Source organism: Canis aureus, chromosome 32, assembly GCF_053574225.1.
Source record: "Canis aureus isolate CA01 chromosome 32, VMU_Caureus_v.1.0, whole genome shotgun sequence".
Classification (NCBI taxonomy): Eukaryota; Metazoa; Chordata; class Mammalia; order Carnivora; family Canidae; genus Canis; species Canis aureus.
Genome location: NC_135642.1, coordinates 28,164,954 through 28,189,151, shown reverse-complemented (window position 1 = coordinate 28,189,151; position 24,198 = coordinate 28,164,954). Strand labels below are relative to the sequence as shown.

The 24,198-nt window shown below is 46.5% G+C and overlaps 1 long non-coding RNA gene across 1 annotated transcript in view; it reads left to right on the top strand.

The window, feature by feature from the left end:
* Nucleotides 1-4,051, top strand: part of LOC144303295 (uncharacterized) — a 34,383-nt gene extending 30,332 nt beyond the window's left edge. Inside the window, exon 4 of the long non-coding RNA XR_013370358.1 lies at nt 3,798-4,051. This is a non-coding gene — a long non-coding RNA (uncharacterized LOC144303295). The remainder of the gene's footprint in view (nt 1-3,797) is intronic.
* Nucleotides 4,052-24,198: the final 20,147 nt, after the last annotated feature.

The following is a 24,198-nucleotide window of genomic DNA, read 5'->3' as shown; positions in this document are numbered from 1 at the left end:
GCTCTCCGAAAGCTCAAAGTCTCCTCTGGCAGGGCAGGATTAGGAGGAGCGGTTCCCAGCAGCCCAGGCGGCACTCTGAGTGCTTTAATCACATGCAAGGCTGAAATAAAGGGAGGAAGGAAGCGGGCTCTGCAGCCAGGCTTTTTACCTGCCTCTGCCTTTGGGCTGGGGAGAAGGAGCTCAGCAGGCTATGAACATTTCAGGCAGAGTAGCAATGAAGCCCCAGCGAGACCCAGTGTGTGGCACCACCAGCAGAGGCCCAGTGTGGCTGGGACGCAGGTGGGTGACCAGGTGGGGCTCTCGGCAGGGCCAGATCACTCTGGAGTTAGAAGGAATCTCACGTACTTGTATGGCATCTGGGAGGCTCCCATAGTTAAACTGTATTAGGATTTTTTTTTTTAAAGATTTATTTATTTGAGAGAGAGAGAGAGTATGGGCCTGTGTATGAGTAGGGGGAGGGGCAGAAGGAGAGAATCTTCCAGGGGACTCCCCCATGAGCACAGAGCCTGACTTAGAGCTCCACCCCAGGACCCTGAGATCATGACCTGAGCTGAAACCAAAAGTCAATGCTTAACCCACTGAGCCGCCCACGGCGCCCCGTATTAGGACAGTTTTGATGGCAAGGAACAGAAGCCAGCTTGCCTTAGCCTAAGCTGAAAGGGGACTTGATATAAGGGTTCAGGCTGTTGCACAGAACCAAGGGCAGGCTGCAGTATCCCTTAGGGAGGGGCTGGCACAGGGAGCACAAAGGCATCCCACTCCCCATATGAGCTTTCTCTGCTTTTACAGTCTACATGGGTGATCAGAAATGTCTATCCCATTAGCACCCATGTGTACGTGTTTTAGATTTAACCATCTATAGAGACTGACTCTTTCTTAGTTCCAACCTCAAATTTCTGGCAAAGAGGCTCTGCTTGGCCATCTCAGGTGCTGGCTGCTCTCATCAAATGTTGCCATGGGAGGGAGCAGGGACATATTGTCCAACATGGCTGCTGGGGCCCTTGGTTGTGGAAAAAGGGCAGGCTGTGAAAGGCTTCTTCATGAACCGGGCAGACACTCCAAGTGGACCCCCTCAGAGGAAGGACAGAGCAAACTTGGAGCTCCTTTTCCACCCGAGGTCCTCTGATTGTACCTTTATGTTCCATACCTGTTCCCCCCCTGCCAGCAGTGGAGGGAAATGCAAGCGTAGAGTCTGTGACTGTAGGTTTAGGCCGAGAGGATGGAGGCCTAGCTCCTGGGCACAGGCATATGACCACTTTGGGAACAACATCGAGCCCTCCTGACACAGTCCATAAACAGCAGGGAGCTCAGCCTGGCTACCATCAACTCGGAAGCTGAGAAAATCTGAGAGCCGAATACCAGGCCAACAGTTCTTCCATAGAACATCAAGAGATGCTTCCCTGAAAATGTGATTTTTTTAAACACAAGTTAATGGAACTCAAACTACAAGGAAACTTCACCCACCCATGATCTCACTCTGTTTTCTTTGTTCCCTCTTCTTCTAGCTTCTGTCCAAATGCGCCCAGAATCTTACATAGCTTTAGAAAGTATAAACAACATTTTGTATTCCATGTTATGTAATGAGTACTTTCCATGCTGCCTTGTCATCTTCTTAACCATCTTTGTCAGTATGCCATCCTTCAAATGAAATATATTATACTTTACTTAGCACATAATTAAGGTCTGATTTAAAATCTGAGGCTGTGGAGCTAGCTAGAAGGAATCTCAGGAAATCATTGAGGCCAAGAAAAATGAGCCGGGAAAGCACAGTGAGCTCCCTAAGGTCAAAGAGCTGGTGGGTTCCGGACCTGAGGCTAGAGTCATTCATTCCTTTAAACAGATGTTTGCAATTACCCCCTTGATGTCAGGTAGTGGTGCGTGGGCTTCCTCTCACTTCAAATCGCTTTTCACCACATTGCGTGACCTAATTAACATTTGTTAGGTAGGAGCTGTTTCTTATTTTTCTTAACAGAGAGGAGGGAGTGCCTTTTCAACTCACTGTCAGGAAAATAGAGGTTGTGGAACTGAAATGAGTAACAGCAATTTTAATTCAGACTGGTTTCGTGACTGACTGGTGGATAAGTCAGCATGCAAAGACATTTGTGTTTCTCGGGTTTGGCTTGCTGTCTCGATGCCCTTTGCAAACTCCACAGGGATTTTAAGCTTTAAGTCTGGTTATAAGCTTATGCAAGCTGTTAGTCACCTTTTTAGATGAAAAGCGCCACAGGATTATGCTTGAAAATGTTCCGTGCTTCACTACGGATTCCTTTGGAGTAATTCAGCTGTAGTATGATTTTGAGGGAGAAGTGATTGAACGGTTACATTCCAAAACACATTTGCATTTGAAAATGGGGGTTTATCAGCTAAAAGAACTGTTCTTGAAAGGTACACACGTAGGGCAAATTTAGAACAAGCAGAACAATTTAGACATGATAGTTATGAGTTGCCCAAAAGCTTGAAATACTGGGGGCTCTTGATCACTCCAAATCCTAGACATGATTGAATCGTGAATATCTGGTGTTTTACTTTGGAAAACATGTTGGAAAAGGAAATCTTGTCCGTGCCGTATGTCCACAGATCTTTCCAAATGTTCTAGGCATGCATCAACACAATTGCAAACACACGGTTGACCAGAAACCAACCAGTGGAGTCACCTAAGCTTTTGGTATAGTGAAGAGGGTGGGCTCTAGGGTCAGATTGCTTGCCTTGGTATCTTGGTTCTACCACTTACTGGATATGTGAACTCAGCTGGGTCTCAGTTTGCTCATTTGCAAAATGGCGGGGCGGGGGGTGGAGAAGATTCTTTAAGTCATGGAATTGTCATGTTGAATTGATTGTGTTAAATCATGTAACATAATGGGTCTCAAACTGGAATGTGCTCACACATCGCCTGGGGTCATATGAAGATCAGTAGAAACAGAGAAAGACAAATACTGCAGGATCTCACTTAAACATGGAATCTAAAAAAGCTGAGCTCACAGAAGCAGAAAGTAAAAGCTGGTTGCCAGGAGTTGGGGGGCAGGGGAGATGGAGAGCTATTAGGCAAGTGGTAGAAGCTTCCAGTTATAAGAGGAACAAGTTTGGGGAGCTAACGTGCACCTTGGTGACTGCAGTTAACAATACTGTATATGTAATACTTGAAAGTCGCTAGGAGAGCAAATCTTAAATGTTCTCATCATAACAACAGCAACAAAATGGTAATTATGGGAGGTGAAGGATGTTAACTAACCTTACTGTGATACACACATAGACCACACATGTAGTAAATAATACACACACACATATATAGTCTTCACATTGTACACCTTAAATTTATACTGATGCATGTCATTTATATCTCAATAAAGCTGGAAAAAGAAAAAAAAGATGCAGTAGGTCTAGGATGTGGCCTGCTATTATAGATTTCTTTTTTTTTTTTAAGATTTTATTTATTCATAGAGACACAGAGAGAGGCAGAGACGCAAGCAGAGGGAGAAGCAGGCTCCACGCAGGGAAACTGATGTGGGACTCGATCCCGGGTCTCCAGGATCACACCCTGGGCTGAAGGCAGCGCTAAACCGCTGAGCCACCCGGGCTGCCCTATTCTAAATTTCTAACAAGCTCTGGGCGATGCCTGCACTGCTGGTCTCGGGGTGATGCTCAGAGCAGTGGGGGTGCAGAGTGTCTGTTCCATGAGCAATACTCAGTAGTGCTAGTGGTTGTTACCCTTCGGATGGATTTCTCCTTCTCTCTCCCTCCTCTCACACTATCATGGCTCCTGCACGCCTCATCCTTTCATTTCTTTCCTTCTGTTACAGACCTTTGGCCTTAGCGACCCCTCTCAGGCGCTGGTGGTTGACCGTGCATGCGTGGATGGTGTGCGCTTGCGAGGGAGCTGACGCTGAAACGGTCCCGATCACGCCTGGAGAAAGTGCTTCTGTCTGAGCCGTGCCTGACACCACGACCCAGTCTTTTCTGGGTTTAAAGGGCCTTCGGAAAAGCAGCCAATTTAAAGTGCAGGGCCGCTGTCAGAGCTTTCAGAGGGTGCCCCCTGCCTTCCCCCCTGTCTTGGAGCAAGACCTCTGACCTCCGTCTGGACCCTTCCTGACCTGGCATCTGCTCCTGGGCACGTCAGCTACTGACACATCACGGTGGTGTACCTGGGGCTGTGCTGTCTTGGTACCTTCAGGGCTTGGCTGTCCTCCCTCATTGACTCAACCCCGTGTCAGACCTCACTGAACGTCAGCCACGTCCTCCATCTGGTCACTTGGCCATTGGAGGGCCACCCAAGGTGGGTCCCTTGCTCTCAGCCCTGCAGCTTTCTCTGTCCCTTGCCATGTGTGGGTGGGAACTTCCAGGCACCTCCACATGTAAGCAGAGACATTCAGGGGCATCAGGTCCTCTCTCTTCCTGAACATCCCACACTGTAACCTGTACCTGCTGTGGCCACCCCATGGTGGCACAGGTGCAACCTGAGGTGGTCTCCCTTGGAATTCCAAATGGAAATGCAGTGGATCTTGCTCTGGGTTCAGCTTTTCCTTTTTCCCCTCAGAGTTTCTATCTGTCTCCATCCCCTGCCCTGAGCTAAGGCCTAGAGGTATATGTGTGTGTGTGTGTGTGTGTGTGGGGGGGGGTGTTGGGGGAAGTGGGGGGGAGGATCTTAGGCAGCTACTTCTTCCCAGGTTCTTCTTTTCCAGAACTCTCCACTTCCTCCCAGGTAGAGCTCTACTTTCCTTTCTGTCTGTTGGAAATTGCTCTATGTCATATCTTCTTTCTTACCCATGGACTCTTTGTTCTAGGTGGCTCCATCCTATGCCCCTTCCCTGAGGCAATAAACCTCATGCCTTATCTACCATGCCGGTGGAAAGAGAAGACTTTTGCTTATTGAGAAGAGAGGTTAGTTTTTTAAATATTTTAAAAATATTATCCATATTATATATTACAGCTGCTGCATATACAACAGTGGTAAAAAATGAGCTGTTTTGCTCCTTTTTTTGGTTTTCAGCAGATACTACCAATCTATCACATTGCATAGCCTTGGAAACCTTCTTAGCAGTGTTCCAGACAGCCAGGGACAATCAACAATCAACAAGAGCTGGCCTTGGAAATATGGACACTTTTCAATCACTGGTATAGAGTTAAGCTCGAGGAAGGTAGGGACAACATGCAGTATCTAGATCTCACAACCAAATAGGCAATGTAAGTTTTACGTTTGAGAACTATATCATCAGAAATCACTTTAAGGTATGAAATCATTACCACATCCCCACAAAATAATCATTCAGCCTCTGCTTGTATAACTCTAGTGATGGGGAGCTCACTGCCTCTTAACAGTGAATTGCATTTTTAGACTATTCTAAGTAGTAGAAAGGGATTCAGTATGGTTGTTCTGAAACCTGCTCCTTGCAACTGGCTCCTACACATAACATATTTCATTCCCATCCACACTGTTGGCTCCTCATCTGTTCGAAGGCAGCCACCATAGTCCCCATTAGTGTCTCTTCCCCTAGTCCTTTTCATTGGCACAGCCTCCAGCCTCCTCACCAGCTTGCCGGCTCTCCTCTGATTCCCTTCCCTTTGATGAGCCATTAAAAATGAGGGAGGTGACTTCGGTGAGAAATTTCCCCTCCTCTCACAATTTTTTTTTTTGGACACAAGTTCCATGTAGAGATACTGATTACTGGGGATAGGTAAAGGTTCCTCCCCACTGCAGCCTGGTGCTGTGTTCTCAGAAACCCCAGCTTGTCCTAGTGCAATCCCCTTTTTCTTCCTTCCCCTCCCCTCCCACCACACACACACACACACACACACACACACACACACACGCACACACACACCTTTCTAGAGGGCATCATTACTCAGCTGGCTCCTCAAAGCAGCAGCCTGCATATGCTGATTTTAGTGCTTGCTTGTCCAAACTACAGGCTTAATAAGGAGGCCACAGGAGAAAATGTGTGGTCACTCAAACAGCACCACTGAAGTCACTTAGTTTTGAGCACTCTAGAGGAGTATCCTGTGGGAAAAGGTTGAGAAAGTCCTGAAAGGGGCTTGCTCATGCACCTTAGTTTTGCCACCAGCAGACAATTTGATGCTGCTTGTTAGAGTGGGAATCCAGTGGGATCTTACAGGCTGGAATAAGGAGCCATCATTAAAAAGATGTTGGTCACAGAAACAGCCAACATGATTGAGCATTTTCCATATGTTTGACCTTGTGCTGCCTGCTTTACATTTATGAACTAATTTAATAGTCACACATTTGGCTCCTTGCCCAAGGTCATGAGCTACTAAGTGGTAGAGCCAGTCTGAACCCACAAATACCAGTGATACCGTCCCTCATAACCCCCACCTCAAAAGATACAAGGAAGCAAATTTATGATATTGTAAAGCAAAAACTCCCAAACAGAACCACATCATTCATTCAGGTTTGATATTGGGTTCTGTTCTACTAAGAGTCTCATAGTCTCAAGTGTTTAGAGTTTTAACCAATGGATGGGATCTTGTCCTCTGAGACCCCTTGTATGTGCCCCACTGAGGCAGCTTCTCCCATTCTGGAATGTCTTCTGTTCTCCTTCCTGTCCACCCAAATTCTACACATACTTCCAAGTTTCTAGCTAGCCTGTCTTTTCTTTGCCCCCGTGACTAACTCACCTCGCTTTGACTTCTCCTTTGTCTCAAGTGAACACAAACCAGTTGTTCCATCAGTTAACATTTTTGAGCATTTATTTTGTAGTCAGTAACACTACTGACATTTTGGGTATTGTGATGGTTAATTTTATGTGATGGGGCCTGACTGGGCCATGGGGTGCCCAGATATCTAGTCACACATTATTCTTGGTGTTACTGTGAATGTTTTTGGATGAGATGAACATTTAGATTGGTGAACTTTGGGTAAAGCAGATTGCTCTCCCTAATATGGGTGGGCCTCATCCAATCAGTTGAAGGACTGACCAGCAAAAAAAATCATGCCTATCCCTGAGTAAGAGAGAATTGTCCTGCATTATGGTCTTTGAACTGGGACATCATTTAGATTTTCCAAGTTGTATAGCAGCCTGCTGACTTTTGGACTTGAACAGAGACATCAGATCTGCAGATTTTGGACTTGCCACCCTCTGTAAGAGAATGAATCAATCCTTTATGATAAACCAATTCTTTATAGTAAGTCTCTTTATATATATAAAGAGGAATTGGAGGATTTGTTGTTAATATAATAAATATTATATTTGTTAATATAATAAATATTATATAATAATAAAGTATAGATAAATATAAATTATATATAGTATAAATAATAAATATAAATTATATATTTATTGGTCCTGTTTCTCTGGAAAACATTGACTAATTCAGGGAAAACAACTCTTTCTTTTGTGGGCTGCCCTGTACATTGGATGTTTAGCAGCATCCTGGTCTCTCTCTCTATTCATTTGAGGCTAGTAGCACCCACCACAGCCGAGTTGTGACAATCAAAATGTGTCCAGACACTGCCAAATGTCCTCTGGGGGGCAAAGTTGTCCTCGTTGAGAGCTACCATTCAATGCATGTGGGAGAAGCCAGGGAAAGCCTCGGCTGGAGTTTTCCGCTGCCAGGGACCTCACCATCTACTCGGGAGTCAGCACTGACAGTCAAGAACCAATATGGGGGCAGTTGACTACTAACTTGTAAAACACGCTGCGATTTGATTTTTAGCTGAGCTTGTGATTTTCTTTTTGGGGAAGAGGAGAGAAAAACTGAAGCAACTTTTATTAGAAAAAGTGGAAGATTTCTTTTGTTGGAGAAGGAGAATCCTGTAGAATATGAAGAAAAACCATAGTGCTCTCCTGTTTGTCCCAGACAAGTATAATTCTTAATGATTATCACTTTTCAAGGATTGGAAGATTCCTTAATGAGATAAAAATTGCCCGTATGTCTCAGCTCTACTGAGTAGCTCTAGTGAGCAACAAATCTTCCAATTCCACTTGCAAATTCCACTGGAGTCCTCAGAGTTTTGAGGAATTAGGTGATTCTTCAAATGAATCCATAACCCATTGTTGCCCTGGACGTATTTAATAACAGAATTCTGGGAGTGTAAGATTAAGAGACACAACTCTTCAGTCTTTGCCCAAACAGTTTTATTATTGGAATGATTCATGCACTGGGAGTCATTGAAATTGATCATTAGTAATTTATATTCTTCGCAGACAGAGTTTTTGAGGTTCCTTTCCTTAGCTGTTCAGTGTCAGTTGTCCAATGAAAGCTGCCAGTTGTTCAATGGACATTTTCTTCAATTCTCTAAGAAATTTACAGTCCTGAAAACATTCTAGGGCCGCGGGGAGTTGAGATGTGACTCTGCTGGTTTTAGCAAGCTGTGCGTGACTGAATATATAATGCATTAAAGCTAGTCTGAGACACAATGTGCCAATCAATAGCAATGCAGTGTGTGCTGAACAGGAAGATTTAATAGTAGCTTAGCTTTGTAACTAGAGGTGAGACACAAGTCACACTGGGGAGGGGGGAACCTGGGCTGGCAGGTTTCCCGCTGGGTTTAGCAACAGCCTGGCCATGAAGTGGGTGCTGGTACTGGCCTGGGTGCCTGGCGCAGAATTCAGAGTTGTGCTCCAGCACTTCTGCTCTCCTCACCTGTTGTCACATGTGGAGTTGATGTAAAAAGAAGCTGATTTATGCCTTACCAGGTCATAGGACTTTGGGGCTTGAAGGGAGTTGGGAGTCATGTGGTTTGATATCCTTCATTGTCTAGGTGGGTCATTGCAGGTCAGAAGCGATGATGGAATAACTGTGATGGTAACGTGCACAGAAATGCAGGGTTCATTGTCTGCCGGACACTGTGCTGGAAGCTCTAGAGACATCTCCCTCTGTTGCTGTGAGGTAGACGCTCTTATGATCCCATAGTCACAGGTGAGGAAAAGTCAGAAGGGCTGAGTCATTTGCCCCAAGGCACACTAAAGGTGAAGGCCTGGCAGTGTTTAAATCTAGGACTCCTTCCCCAGCTGGCTAGCGCTTTTTTTTAACCTTGTCACTGGATTTTCTCATGTGTCATGTGTCTTTCAGCCTTTTTTCCCCTCTTCCCCCCCTTCCCTTCAACATGGGGTGTGGAGCAGTGAGACTAGACCAGGCACTGCCCCAGGCTCTGTGAAAGCAGTTTCCTACATTCCAGAGCTGTAAGACCATTGGCGAGGCCAGTCTAGGGTGGGGGTGAGGGTGGGTGTAGGAGTTAATATTTCTTCCTTCTTTTTTTTTTTTTTTTAAGATTTTATTTATTTATTTATTTATTTATTTATTTATTTATTTATTTTTTGAGAGAGAGAGAGAGAGAGAGAGAGGGAGAAAGAGAGAGAGAGAGGCAGAGGGAGAAGCAGGCTCTCTACCGGAGCCCGATGTGGGACTCAATCATGGACCCTTGGATCAGGCCCTAAGTCAAAGGCAGACGCTCAACCGGTGAGCCACCCGGGTGTCCCTAAGAGTTAATATTTCTTAATCTAGTCTTTATCAAAAGTCGAGTGTGAGGAAGGGGGCTCTGGACCCAGCAGCCTGGAGCAGACCTTGGTGACCTGGGGTTGCCTGAGCAGGGCAAAAAGCTAGGCTTTTTAGTGGATGGCTATTGCCAGGGTGGGCCTTGGCTTGGTCATTTCTCCTCAAGTGACTGAGAGCCCCGAATATGGGCCCCTGAGATGACTGTAGGCTGCAGAGAAGTGAGTTTAGTTTGGACATTACAGACAGCCTTTGTTGAACTTAAAATGGGTGAAATGGCACTGAAGGGAGCTCTCTTGTGGGGGCTTCTGGGGTGGGGTGGTACAGCCTTGAGGGGGTACCTGGGATTTGGCTCTGTCAGGGCTCTTGTTTTAAATAGTCTCCTTACCTGCCCATCTGTCCCAGCAGTGAGCTATTAGTGAGCATTTGTAACTTCTGTCTTTTATCTGAAACGCCAGGATGGTGCCTGGACTGTTGTGTATGTACTCAGTAGATATTTGTTGAATAATTGGAGATCCTCAATCTTGCAGGATCCAGAAGTTGGGCTCTGAAGGGTGTATTTAGCATTTATGTGGACCGAGGGCCTGGTGAAGTAGACCTGTATGATATATAAATACATCAATTGTACGTCCCAGATTTTTTGGAACAGATTCTGTTTCAAATATTCTCTCCAGTTTTCCCTATAAGTACACTTATATCTGTCAGGCCATGTGCTCTGATATTTTAGTGTAGAAAATATGGACAGTACAGCAAAGATGCTAATTTATCATGGACTGTTGAGGTCTGGGCACTGCCAGGTATCAAGAGACTTGAGGCCCTGAAAAAGCAACAGCATGATTGTGTGGTGAGCAAGGAGGTACAGGTTTATTTAATTACTATCTTTTTCTGACCTATTTCTGAGATGTGGAGATACCAGTCTGGATATCTCCAGAGTAACAGAACCCGTAGGGTATATTTCAAGGGATTTGCTCACATAATTGTGAGGGCTCCAGGTCTGAAACGTGTAGGGCAGGCTGGCAGGCTGGCAACTCTTGGCAAGGATAATGTTGCAGTCCTGAGAGACTCAGGGAAATTTCAGTTTTGTTCTTAAGGTCTTTCAACTGATTGGATGAGGCCCACCCACATTATCTGGTGCATTTGCCTTCACTTAAACTCAACTGATTGTGGATGTTAACCACATTTGTAAATACCTTCACAGCAACACCTAGATTAGCGTTTGAGTAAGTAACTGGGTCAGTTACTGGGTCAGTAACTTTTGCCTAGCCCAGTTGGCAAAAAACTAACCAACATGGCGGACAAAATCTGAACTGCCCGTAATTTGTCCCCAAAAGTTAATACAAAGCAACAATAGTAGATTTGGACATATCCTAGTAAATATGGGAGCAGTACTATCTGATAAACTGCCGTTCTCCTCCCCAAAGAGGAGCAGCCACAAGCCTATTGATCTTGTTAAATCCAATACGTCAAGTACGCAAAAGCTGGGAAGTGCCCCTGGAAGGGGCTGCATCTCTGTTTCTCAGGAGAGAGAAATATTGGAATAACACTTCTTTACTCCCTTTACCCTCCTCTTCACCTTCTATGGAAAGGGGGACCTTGTTTGACTGGTGTCGGGAGAGACAATCTGCTATGGGCCCAGACCATGTCTACACGTTCTTCCTGTGTATGCCGTGAATGCAAGAGACAGATTGCTCTTCACCCACCTTACCCAGGGTTGCATTTTCAGTGAGTAACCTTGAGAAAGGAGGTCACTTCTTTCCCTGGACAAAAAAGACAAAGAATAGGCCTGCCTTCACTTGCTATAAAAGTGGTGAATCACCCTAACTCCAACTTCCTCTCCTGGAACATAATTCTGCATTCACAGAGTCCTTCTGGGGCCAACTTCACTGTTCCTGTGGGACCTGGGGGAGGGCCTGGGACACTGATATGAATATCATGCTGATACTTCTGGTTATTACATCTGCTGTAATAAAGTCCTTTGTCTCTGATCCAGGAGTCTCATATCTTCTTGCCAGTATCCATGAAACAGTTATAGGCCAGATCGTTAGCTTGCAAAATAGGGTAAAATCCCAGACTGTCCACAATTTTGACTGTAAGAGCCCTTGATTCCCTGCAAGCAACAACTATAGGCTTTATACTCCTGGCCTTACAGCCTCTTTTGTGTGATGAGGGTCGTTCCTAGAGGTCAAACTCTCCCAACTCCAGGATCTCACTATAGGGGGCAATAGTAAGAACTATTTTGGCTTTCCAGCTCTCTTATTAAGAAAGCTGGTGTACTGATTACTGAGTGGGCTATTTCCAAGTGGTTTAGAGTCTAGAGAGGACCAGACCAGAAGAGAACATATAGGCTTTTCTAGAAACCCTAATACACACTGTATGCCAGGCTCTCTGATAGGAGCTGGGGAGCTTTTATAATGAATAAGAAAGGGCTTGTTCTTGGAACGTTTGGTTTCACGGGGGCAGGGTGTATGCACAGATATAAGAAGATGGGACAGTGTTGGGAGCTACACAAGAATACTGATTGCTGACCACATCTCTTCATCTCACCTTTTTTCTCTCTAAGTCACTAAAATCACATTTTAATCACCTTAATTGTATTTAGATTATTCTTAAGTTGGTAACAGCAACACATTTACAAATGATCTCTTGGGAAGGGTAATTTCTGCAGTGGTTAAGCTCATTATTTGTTGATTTATACCAGATTCATTCGCAGAGAGTGATTTATCTTTATGACTTCGGAGTAACTTATGTTCTGACCATGACTTCTGTAATAAATCAATGAACCAGATAGAATACAGTATTAAAACCTAAATTATAATGTGTATATTTAAGTAAATAATGCATATGCTAGACCTTTAGGTATAATCCTAAATCCTATTTTCATTATGTTTTTCAGCAAATATACTCAAAGTAGAAATAGTCACAATATTCACAATATTGTCATATTTAGTGGGTAGATAGACAGATGAGACAACCAGAGAGAGAGAAGTAGAAAGAGATAGGTAGAAAGAGACAACCAGACTTTTTTTTATTTCAGATCCTATTGTGGATTGAATGCTTATGTCTCTTGTGTCAGTACCAGGTGCTGTACTAGGCACTAGGAATATAGGGGTAACTGGGAATAAACTTATCAAATACTCCAGTCTTCTAAAAAAATAATTGTAATTCAATCATGCATTTAATGAAAATAGCTAAATTTTATAGAAGTTTGATTAGTAATGAATGCCTAGTTATTAATGTAATCGCCTCCAGGAGCAGCTATTCCTCCAAATAACAGATACCTAAATATTATTTGTATTTTGCACTGATCTATATAAATTCCTGAAATAAAATTTTACAAAAAAAATCCAACAAAATTCAGCTTAGAGACATTTATTGAGTGTCTACCAGACAGAAGGCCCTGTGCCAGATTCTATGGGGAGTATGGACAGATCCATGCCCTTGAATAATTCATAATCAAATGAGGACATTAATTATCATCATGGATTTATGATTCTGCTTACCAGGCAAGGGTCTCCCTTTTCAACATAATGACTCCTTTTCGGCTTTCTGTGATGCTTTTATCAATGGTATGTTGGCTCTAGTGTTTCTGTATTAGTCTAAATCCGTATTGCAGGAAATGAAGGGAAGGCTAGAAAGGAAGGTGATGAGGAAGTGAGAGAGGAGCTGACACCAGCTGACACCTACTCTGTCCTGGGCACTTTATTATCTAATATATTCATGGAAGAATCGAAGAAGTAAGCATTATTGCCCTTCCCTCTTTGCAGATGACAGCATTAAAGCTCAAAATGTTCAACATTTCTCTAAAACCAGACAGAAAATGGCAAAGCTGGGATTTTGAGGTCTGTTTAACACCAAAGCCCAGGCTTTGTCTGCTACACTATACTTACAACCTGCCAAGAATGTGTGTGTTTTCAGAAGCGGGCAAGCAAATAAACAAGCAAGTAAGCAAGACTGTACCTAGAAAGCAGTGAGTTCTCTGGCACCGGAGGTATTTACAATAAGCTGAGTAACCACTGGCAGGAACATTAGAGGGAATTAAAACATTGAGTGTGTGGTGGAGAGAGTGATACCAAAATCCCGTTCAATGCTGGGATTCAACCTCTATGAAACCATTAGTAGAGTTTGTGTGTATTTCTCCCTTCACAGGGTTCTTTACTATGAATGGAGAGAGTCATCTGTTATAGGTAATGGGAAAAGTGAGGCCCACGAGCCATATCACTAGGCAGCTTATCAATATGTGCAGCAGCTCATCCTGTTGAAAATTTAGCTTGTGTTATATGCATGATTACTATAAATTTGTCTCATCGAGGGATGTCCCTGCAAATCAATCATGTCAACTCTGGAGGAAAACAAACCTCTTTTTAGCTTTGAAGGAGCTCCCTCCCTAAGGAGAAAGAGACAACCAGACTTTTTTTTTTAAATTTCAGATCCTGTTGTGGATTGAATGCTTGTGTCTCTACCAAAACCCGTATGGAAGCCCCACCCCTGCTTGTGGTGGTGTTTGGAGGTGGGGGCCTTTGGGAGGTAATTATGTTTAGATGAGGTCATCGGGTAGGGCCCCCATTGCTGGTGTTAGTGCCTTTATAAGAAGAGGAATAGAGAATACAGCTCCCTCCCTCTATATGAACACACACCAAGAAGGTGGCTGTCTGCAAGGCAGGAAGCAGCTCCTTACCAAGAAGTGACTCTGCGGGCACTTTTGTCCTGGATTTCCCAGCCTCCAGAACTGTGAGAAATGAATGTGTGTTATTTAAGCCCCCCCATTCCATGGTATTTTGTTATGGCAGCCCAAGCTGGCTAAGGCAAACCCCCTTGACTCTATTGTTATAACCCATGTTTAAGAGTTGACCTGGTGGCTCTATGGAAAAACCTCTTTGGGGAAAGGGAGTGATGAGGCCCTTTGGCAGATTGAAAAGATGTGTGATTCCCTGGACACAGAAAGCAGAAAGTGGGAACAAGAGAGCAATGAGAATCTTTGCCACAGTGGGCTGGGAACCTGGCTCCTTAGAACATGGGTGTGTGGGGGGCAGAAATCACTGAGCATTGAGTTGGCTGAGCTCAGCTCTAGGGGAATGCAGCCTTGTCCTCTGAGTTCCAGGATGACGTTTGTTCAAAACTACCCCCAAACAACAGCGGGGTGGGCTGATCATTCACCAGAGCTCAGTTTGGGACTGGGAGATTAAATGTTTCCATCCCCTCTTTGTAAAGAATAATTGCTGAGATTTGTAGCAGGAAATGGAGCAGTTGGTTGCCTGGGCGGGTATGGGGGGCGGGGTCCCCTCTGTCCTGAGTGGGGGAGGCAGGCCATCCAGAGAGTAGTAGTCACTCAAAGCCACGTCCTGGTTCTTTACAGTGGTGGGCCAGCCACAGTCTTTGCAGAAAACACAGTATCTTCATTTCTCCTGGTCTCAGAACTCTCAGACTTGGCATCTCAAGAGCAAAAGAAAATTCTAGATAGAAACCTCATTTGAATTCTGAAGTTATATTTGGAGGAACAATGTTCAGATGTTTGGGATTTGTGTATTTGGCAATGACAAACAGCAGCAACAGTGACAACAACGGGGGAATATAGATCTGAAGGTTTCATGTTTAATATTTGGGGTTTTGTTGTTACCCAGATTTACAAAACAAACAACAACGCCCTGTCACGCATAATGTGGCTGAGTGATGGATCTTTGGAGCTGTCAGACAAATTCTCTTCAAGTTTTAGAGTCGGTAGAATGACTTAGGCTAGGAGGAAACACTGGTGAAGAAAGCCTGCCTCCAGATACCCTGATTATTTGTGTCCTGCAGTCCTGTGTGTTGAGGAGCTAAGGGCAAATGTCAAGGGATCGGGCTGGGGGATATCTGTCTTTTTTTTTTTCTTACAGTTTATGAGTTACTTGCTTCCTGTGGGCCAGGATTGAGTTTCATTCGTGTCTGACAAATGCTCACCCACCTGAGCAAGTGTCCAGAGAGAGACGTAGGATCTTCATGGCACCTCGAGATGTTATCTTTGCTTCCAGAACTTCCCATCACCTTCTCCCTGTATTGGGCAGGTTTTGTTTTCTCTCTTGGCTCCAGGACTCGCTTCCAGAGACTTTGTGAATCTGCTCATTTGCTCTGGAAGTCTCTTCTCTTAGAGGAGATTTAATTTCACATCTGCACCAGCCAAGAGGCCCAGGGCTGTTCAGGGAGGTCCAGTTAGCCTTGGGGAAGGAGGGCTGAAAGGAGCCCTGAGGGTTCTAAAGATGAACTTTTCCTTTCTGTCCTCACCCTTCCCCTCCCCTTCGCTCTGTGTGTCAGCAATTTTACCTGTGAAGCCATGCCTTCCTTGCCCTCCTTGCCTTCCTTCTGCTCTCTTCCGGGCTACTCTCATTTCCGCCCTGAGTGACTGACAGCATCAACTCACCTCCCGGCCTTCAGACTCACCGTCCCTCTTCATTCTCTTCTGAATGGAAGCACGCATCTCTCCCTGTCATTTTCTTGCTTAGAAACTTTCACTGGTTCCCTATCACCCTCAGGGTGCTTGGCTATTCACTCCTTCCACTTGGAATGCCCATCCCCTCTTTCCTTTCTGGAAAGGGATTCACCTTATATCTCTTCTCTGAGAAGCCATCCCAGACCCCTTTAGTCCCCTTTTGGTCACTTCTTTCTTTGCGCTTCCACTGCCCAGTGACAGAGAACCGAATAGCTAGCAAGCTTTCCATGTGCTGAGTGCTATTCAAGCCCCTTCCACTCATTGTCTCAGTTTTTCCTCACAAGAGCTTTATTTTTAAAAAATATTTTATTAATTTATTCATGAGAGACACAGAGACATAGGCAGAGGGAGAAGCAGGCTCCTTGTGGGGAGCCTGATGCAGGACTGGATCCCAGCCCCCCGGGATCACAACCTGAGCTGAAGGCAGATGCTCAACCACTGAGCCACCCAGGTGTCCTCTCACAAGAGCTTTTTGAAGTCTGTTCTCTCCTTATCTCCAGTTTAGTGGAGGACATGAGGCACATCCATGTGTACAAGGTTATGAGAGGCGACTAGAGAGGGGTGGAAGCGGGATTTGAAGTGGCTCAGACTGGAAGTCATGCTCTTAATCACCACACCCTTCTGTGCCTGTGAATCTCTGGGAAAGCTCTTTTCACATTTGACCATGGTTTCTTCACATCTCTCCCGGTAGACTAAGTAGCTTGAGGGCAGGAATACTCTCATTTATCCCTGTGACTCCATTAGGAGGCCCTGGGATTTTAAAGCCTGGTAATCCAGGGTAATCTCATCTCAGGGATGGTTGATTAGCAACCTCTCTTAGCTTGCTAGGGCTGCCATAACAAAGAGCCACAGAATGGGTGGCTTAAACAACAGAATTCCCTGTTCTCCTAATTCTGGCATCTAGAAATTTGCAATCAAGGTGTTAGCAGGGTCGAATTCCTCTAATGCTTCTTCTTTCCTTCAATTGGAGATGGCTGCCTTCTCCCTATGTCTTCACATGGTCTTCTCTTTACCAGTCGTATGAGGTTAGAGCCTACCTACCAATTACCTCATTTTGCCTCTTTGAAGATACCATCTCCAGATACAGTCACATTCTGAGCCACTGGGGGTCAGGGCTCCAATACAGGAGTTTTGAGGGTAATGCAATTGAGTCCCTAACACAAACTCCATCTGTTGCCTTAATGCCCCTTTGCCATGTACCCAACATATTCATAGATTTTGAGAGTTAGAACCTGGATATTTGGACGAAGGACACAATTATCCTGCCTAGCCCAGAGGATCCCATGCTGACATCTAGTGAAGAGTCTTCAGGGCATAGGAACAGCTAGAGCCAAGGCCCAGAGGTATATGAGGCTGGAGCTGGGTGAGCAAGAGGAGCCTCTGGTGAGGTGTGGTCATGGGGGAAAGGGAGCCTGTTTGTACTGGCCCTGTGGACCACCGTGAAGACTTTGGTTTTCACTCTGAGGCTTTGAGTGGAGGAGTGACGTGACCTGACTTTGTTTTAACAGGATCTCCCTGGCTGCTGAGTTGAGAATTGATTAGAGGGGACAGAGTGGCAGGTGGGAGGTTATTGCCACAACCCGGGATGGAGAGGGTGACGGCTTGAGCCAGAGTGTAGCAGACAAGTCCTAAGACATGGTTGGATTATGTCTTTTGAAGGTAAAGTCATTAGGATTTTCTCTTGGATTGATGTGAGCAAAAGAGAAGAGTCAAGGAAGACTGAAGATTTTTTTTTTTTTTTGTCTGGCGCACCTGGAAGGATAAAGTTGGCATTGATTGCGATGGGGACACTTGTGGGAGGGCTAAGCCACTAGACTTGAGGGCGTGTGTGAGATGGTTAGTTAGACAGCCAAGTTCAGATGCAAAAGGCTCATTTTCTTTATGCATTTACAGCCAACTCTTACATATTTTTGTTTATGCATCTAATGATTCTTATAAAAAATCGAGAACAAATAACTTCCAGTTGTTCACTGATGTTCAAGTAACTCATGGGCAAAGATTAAAATTAGTCCATTTACAAACTTAATTACATTCCCTTAGACATCTCCAACCACATGTATAAATTTAATATGTTTACTTTTTAGACACTTCAAATGTCTGGCAGGGTATACTTACAATATTAATAAGCAAAACCCTCTTAAGCATTTAAATTACTCATGTAGCCAATAAACGTATAATTATAGTAAATCAAGTTCTCTTAAACATGCCACAACTATTTATAAACTTAAAATTCTCTTATACTTTTCAGCTAAAAATAAAGAGTGTCAGATTCTTTTAAACGTGATAAACCCTTTAAGGGTTTTTTTTTTAATTTTTCATTTTTTTTTAGTTGTCAAGGGGGGAAATGAGGCTTGGTTTCCCTGCTTAACTTGCAAGAGTGTCACGAAGGCAGCGCAAGGAATAGGGCTTGCACAATGTAAACAAGCTATGAGAAGTTAAGATGCTGTTTTCTTTCTTTGAGAAAACTAACCTCTGTTGAGGTCACGCTTGACTGTGTCTTGAAAGATGAGAAGTTTTCTTGCTTTCTTTTCCTCTGCAAATGAAAATGAACTCTGGAGAAGAGCAGATAATTTAATGAGGTGCAAGTATTGAGTAGAGACCCCCAGTACCTTCGCATCCACAGATGTAATCTGACCTCGTAACAAGAGGTCCCTTCTAATCGTGACATTCCTAAATCCTCATGTCGGGATAGGGATCAGTGGAGGCAGGCACAGCCTGTGACACTTGGTGTTTGCTGGACAGTTGGATGAAAGCACAGCAAAGTAGGTAGCCACTTACTCTGCCAATCCTGGTGTCAGCTTTCCTCCTCATGATCCACAGAAGGGGTAGACAAAGAACAAGGGATGGCAGTAACAGCAGCACTGAACACTGCACACAGCCAGAGAGGCTGTGGGCTATGGATGCTTTGTGAAGCCCCTGTATGCTCACCTGGTTGATCCCGGGCAGGATGGGCAAAGGCGCCCTCCCAGGGACTCCCACAAGGACCTGATAGGAGCATCTCGGGGAGCTTCCCTCAGACAGCCTTGCTTCCTGAGAGAGGAGTGTCACCCTGCTGTCTGCAGTTTGGGCAGGGCTGGCTCATCTCGGAGTGTCTATTCTGGTGTCTTCCAGGCAGCAGTTTCTGCTGAGCTGTCAGCCAGCAGCCTCTCCTGGAAGGAAGCAGGTGACTCCTTCCCAGTATGTAGGATGTGGTGAAAGACCATAGCACCCCTGGGCCGTGAGGCCTGCAGGCAGGCCTGCCCTGTACACTTCTTTTTATCTGACAGTTGGTTGACCTGGGCAGAGGTGTGGCAGCCTCAGTTCTGGCTCGTAGAGGATGACTGGGGTACCTTGGGCAACGTTCTGCTGGACAGAAGGGCCAACAGGTCATGGATTTGGGTGACGGCAACTCCTTGGCGTGGCTGAGACTTCCTGAGGGTGACTGGCTTTTGATTTCAGCTGCTGTGGCCAGATTGCCGGCTGGAGTGAGGAGTCCTGCTTCTTCCCTCCCTGCCCCTTCCCTCTGCAGGGTCTGGGGGTGCTTGCGCCGTGGCACCACGCCACTGTGGCTAGCCTGCGGCCCACCCCTCTGGGCTTGGGGAGTGGCAGCCCTAGGGGCTCTAAGACTGTCCTCGCACCCTAACTCACCTGCGTCATGGGAGGGGTTACAGAGAAGGAGGCCAAGAGCCACAGCTGTCAATGAATGAGCTCTGGATGATGCAGCAAATCCACTCTGGGGTGTGAGGATGGAAGCGGAATCTGAGACTTCGGGGTAGCGGCGTCTACGGAGCCCACCCCGTCTCTACCAGCCCGCCCGCCAGCCACGGATCGCTACACGGACCTGCCAGAGGCCAAGCACGGCGCTCGATGCTGGGGAGATAGGCAAACGGGTGGCTAGAGCCAGAGGGGCCTGCTCACTGCAGGATGAGGGAGTTGTCGGGCAGGCTCTGGCCGGTGCTGAGGATTCCAGGGCACGTCCAGTGCACGCAGCCCCAGGGAGATGGAGACAGACGCATGGACAGAAAAGGAGGGACAGAGGGAGCTTGCCCACGGGAGCCCTGATGGGGGTGGGTTGGCCTCACTCAGCCAGGTAACAGGGATGTGGTGAGCCTGGTGAGTGCTGCCATGAGGGGAAGCACGGGGTTCTGGGGGGGTCCCAGGGAGAGGTGATGGACTGGTGGTGGGGGGGAAGCAGGAGGCAGATCAAGGGGCCAGGGCAGTGGGGATGCCTGGGGCAGGTTACGGGGAGGGTCCCTGCGGGCTGGACAGGGGGCACTGGAAGGGACCCAGAGAGCAGCAGGGTTGCCAGAACGGTGGGGGCTCAGAGAGGCGCAGGGCAGGGTACCAGAGCGTTGTCTTATTCAGTAACCCCGTCTTTCCAAACCTGGCTGTTCTTCACCACCACCTCTGAGTTCACTAAAAACACAGAATCTCTTTCACTACTAAAATTCTGATTTTTAATAGGCCGGGGGAGTGGGGTGGGCTCCAGGTGTCCATATTCCAAATCCCAGGTTCGCTCAGGCTCATTCACTGGCATTCAGGAACCACTAGATCTTTTATGATCGGTGACTGTTCTTCTATCTGGGCATTTATGGAAGTTTCGCGATGAGGGTCCTTACCGGTGGCTGGTGCCTCTGTTTTTTCACATCAAGAGTTATTATTTTTTTTTTTTTTCAAAGGGGACAAACCAGAACCAATAATGTTGTCCTTCTGAGGCCTGAAACAAGGCGAACTGAGCCCATCAGTCTGTTAACAACTGGAGGTAAATCCTAGAGGGGGGAGCACTTTGTAATTTCAGATACTAAAAATGAACGGTATTATGGAGTAACGGTTAACATACGCTGCAAGATGTTTACGATTCCCTGGGGCCAAATAAGTAAACATTCTTCCAACTTGAGCTGCAGGAGATAGGCAATTTCACAAAGAGATGCTTCTTCCATTTATATGAGATGACTGTGTGCAAGAGAGGAACCTAGGTGCTGTGCGCAGGATGTGAAGTTTCCGCCCAAGGCCTGCGGCAGGGGTGCTCTTGCATCAGACGCCGCGCTTGCTGGACACGTGGCTGGAGTCAGGGACCCGGGGAAGGGCTCTGGGGCTATGATCTGAGCCCTGGCTGGGGACATCATGTGGTCCCTCTTCTGAGTCAGGGGAAGGTCAACGTCCAGGTCTTTTACCTTCTTGAGAGCAGAGAGGAGACAGATGGTTCTTGGAGATAGCCTTTAAGAGCCCTGAACATGCGGGATGCACCTGATTCCAGATTAAACTGGATAGGAAGGAGGCCTGTGCGGAATCAAGTCCATTCAGAAATCAGATGAGGCTGAATGAGTACATGGAAAGGGCCACTGTTATGGGTTGAAGTGCACCCCCCCCCCAAAAAAAAGATACATTGAAGCCCTAACCCCCAGTACCTCAGAATGTGGCCTCATTCCGACATAGAGTCTTTATAAATGTACTCAAGTTACAATGACACCCTTGGGATGGGCTCTAACCCAGAACACTGGCTTTATAGAGGTACTCAAATTATAATTAGGTCATTAGGGTGGGCTCTAACCCAAAACTTCTCCTTTTATAAAAAGGAGAAGTTTGGACATGGAGAGAGACAGATGACCCCTACCCCCTACCCCAACAACAGGGAAAGCACTGTGTGAGATGGAGATCAGACCAATTGCAAGGCGAGGACCACCTACCATTGCCAGCAGGCCGCCAAAAGCTGGGGGAGAGGTGTGGCACAGCCCTGGGGAAGAACCAACCTTGCTGATACCTTGATCTTGTACTTCGGGCCCCCAGAAATGTGAGATGATAAATTGCCACCCAGTTTGTGGGCCTTTGTCACAGCAGCCCTAGCAAACGAATACAGACCCTTTATCTCTTTTATTGTGGACCTACGTTCCATGAGGACAGGGGTTCCGTCCTGTTCATGGTGTTTGCAGTGCCTGGCACAGAGTAGGTGCTTGACAAGTATTTGGCTGAGTGGATGGCTCCTTTGGGGGGCAAAGGTGATTTGTCCCGGGGCACACAGAGTGTGACAGTGATAGCCATCATGTACTAGGCACCTGCTACGGAGACGTGCTTGGTGTTCACGAAGGTTGTCTCTAGACCACAGCACAACCTGAGAGGGAAGTCTTCTTTTTCTCATGTTACTGATGTAGGAATTGAGGCTTAGAGAGATTAAGGAAATCAGTCAAGATACCACAGCTAGGAAGTGGTGGACTTGGGATTGTAGGTGAGGCCTGACTCCAAAGCCCTTGATCTATCTCATCACTGGCCAGGGCATTAGTGGGAACCAGGCAGCCGGCCGGGGCCAGAGTCACCTGGGGAGCAGGCCCCAGTGAGCAGCTTGGGGCTAGGACTCCAGACCCAAGAGAGGGGCACTGACAGAGAGCCCACTCCTCAGGGCACACTGCCAGAGCAGTCATTCTGGGAAGAAATCCAACTAACCCAACTGGGCTGGGGGAGGGGAGCACTGGAGGACTCTGCAGCAGGCTTAGTTGGCACGGCAGCAGCAGGCTCTCGGTCATCTAGATGTGTGTGTGTGTGTGTGTGTGTGTGCATGTGTGTGTTGCTCTGAGGTTGCCTAGGGCTCAGGGCTTGATGCAGGTGCACAGTGCAGGTGGACCTACCCTCAGCTCTGGGGAAGGCGTGCGGCAAGAGCTTCTGTTGCAAGGTGGCTACTCTGCGGCTGGCAAGTGCAGGCAAGTGGGCACATTTGAGCTTCCAAACCTGCAGCCATTTTGTATGCAATTGCCTATATGAGGCTGACGTGACACAGAAGGTCAAGAGGCACATTTTAGGGACCATTTTAAGAACACGTTCCCTGGTGTCCCCCTTCAGGGCCACCCTGGAGAGAAGCTCTTTCCTTTTCTATCTCCTCCTTGGAAGGAAGGAATTCTTCTACCCAAATCTGAAGGCTTTCCCCACCTAATCTCTAATCTGCAGGATTGGGGAGCAGTTCTCAGCCTCTTCTCTGTGGAGACCCACGTTCGGATGCCATGCTCGTTATTTTCATCATCATACTGCTGGTACCTAGCGCAGTGTGTGGCACAGAGCTCCTTCAAGAGATATTTGTGGAATCACTAAAATGAGAGACACGTTTGGGCTGGATCTGACAGGACTGCTCATACCATGGCAAGAGCTCCTGAAGAGTGACCTTGCCTCATTATAGGGACAGAAGAGTAGGGGACACCTATGGGTCAGTGGCTTCCTGGCTGAGAAAATAGGCTTGTTAGGAAGGAGGCACCTTGGGAGCTCTGTGGCTGGTGACCGAGTTCTCGGTTTGCACAGACCTGCCAAACCAGCTCTTGCTAAGCTCTGAAGACGGGAGGAGATGAGTCTCCGAGGCCATCCTGATTTATCATGCCTCAGTACTATAGTTACTATTATTGTTGTGGTGGTGGTGGTCTGAGTTGTATCAACCAGCTGTCCTTCTAGAACATTCTCAGGTATATGATTTCCTAAAGGGTCTGCTTAAAATGCAGGTTCCTAGGCCTTTCCACGGCAAATCTTGATTCAGCATATCTGGGGAAGGACCTGAGGGATCTACCTCCAGCTGATTCTGATGGCTGCTCAGAGGATCACACTTGGGGAAGTGGATCCCTGAATTTCCTCATCTGTGGAAAGATGAAGTTAGGTGAGCTCTCTGGTATCTTTCAGTTGTAATGGTCTAGAAGTCTTTCCAGGGGTAAGAAATAAAAGTACAAGAAGCTGCATTTCAGATGTTAAAGGTTTAACTCTGATGCCTGACCTCGGCTGTCAGTGTGCTTCTGGAAGTTGTACATTTCACCAGCCCAGGCATTTACCTGGTTTCCAGGCATGTGTGAGACTCACTGCCCCCAAAGCAGGAAGGAAGATGATGAACAGGAAAGGATGCAGCCCTTATAGTCTGGAGTATGCCTCTCTCTGCTGTCCTTCCAGATCAAAGGGATGCTAATGTAAGGGAACGTGCATATTTTTCAGACTCCGGCTCTCCGGGTGGGTGCTTTCTTTTATGTCATGAAATAGCATGATAAGAGGAAACCCATGGCTTTGTATTGGCCTCCTGTGGTGAAAAGTCCCAGAGATGTGCTGTCTCGTACTGTGTCCTCCCACAGCAGGACATGAGATGAAGGAAGGATTGGACGTGAGGTGCTGGTCTTTCCTGCAAGGACATTTGAGACATAAGGTGGCTCAGGCCTGTTCCCCACAAAAGCCTCTGTATCTCAGGGTGTGACCAGAGGCTGAATGCTACCAGAAAGAGCAGGCCTGTCGATGCTTTGGTTTCCTGTCACAAGGATGTGCTGAGGTGGTGTAGACTCTCTGTGAATAACATAGCTATCACC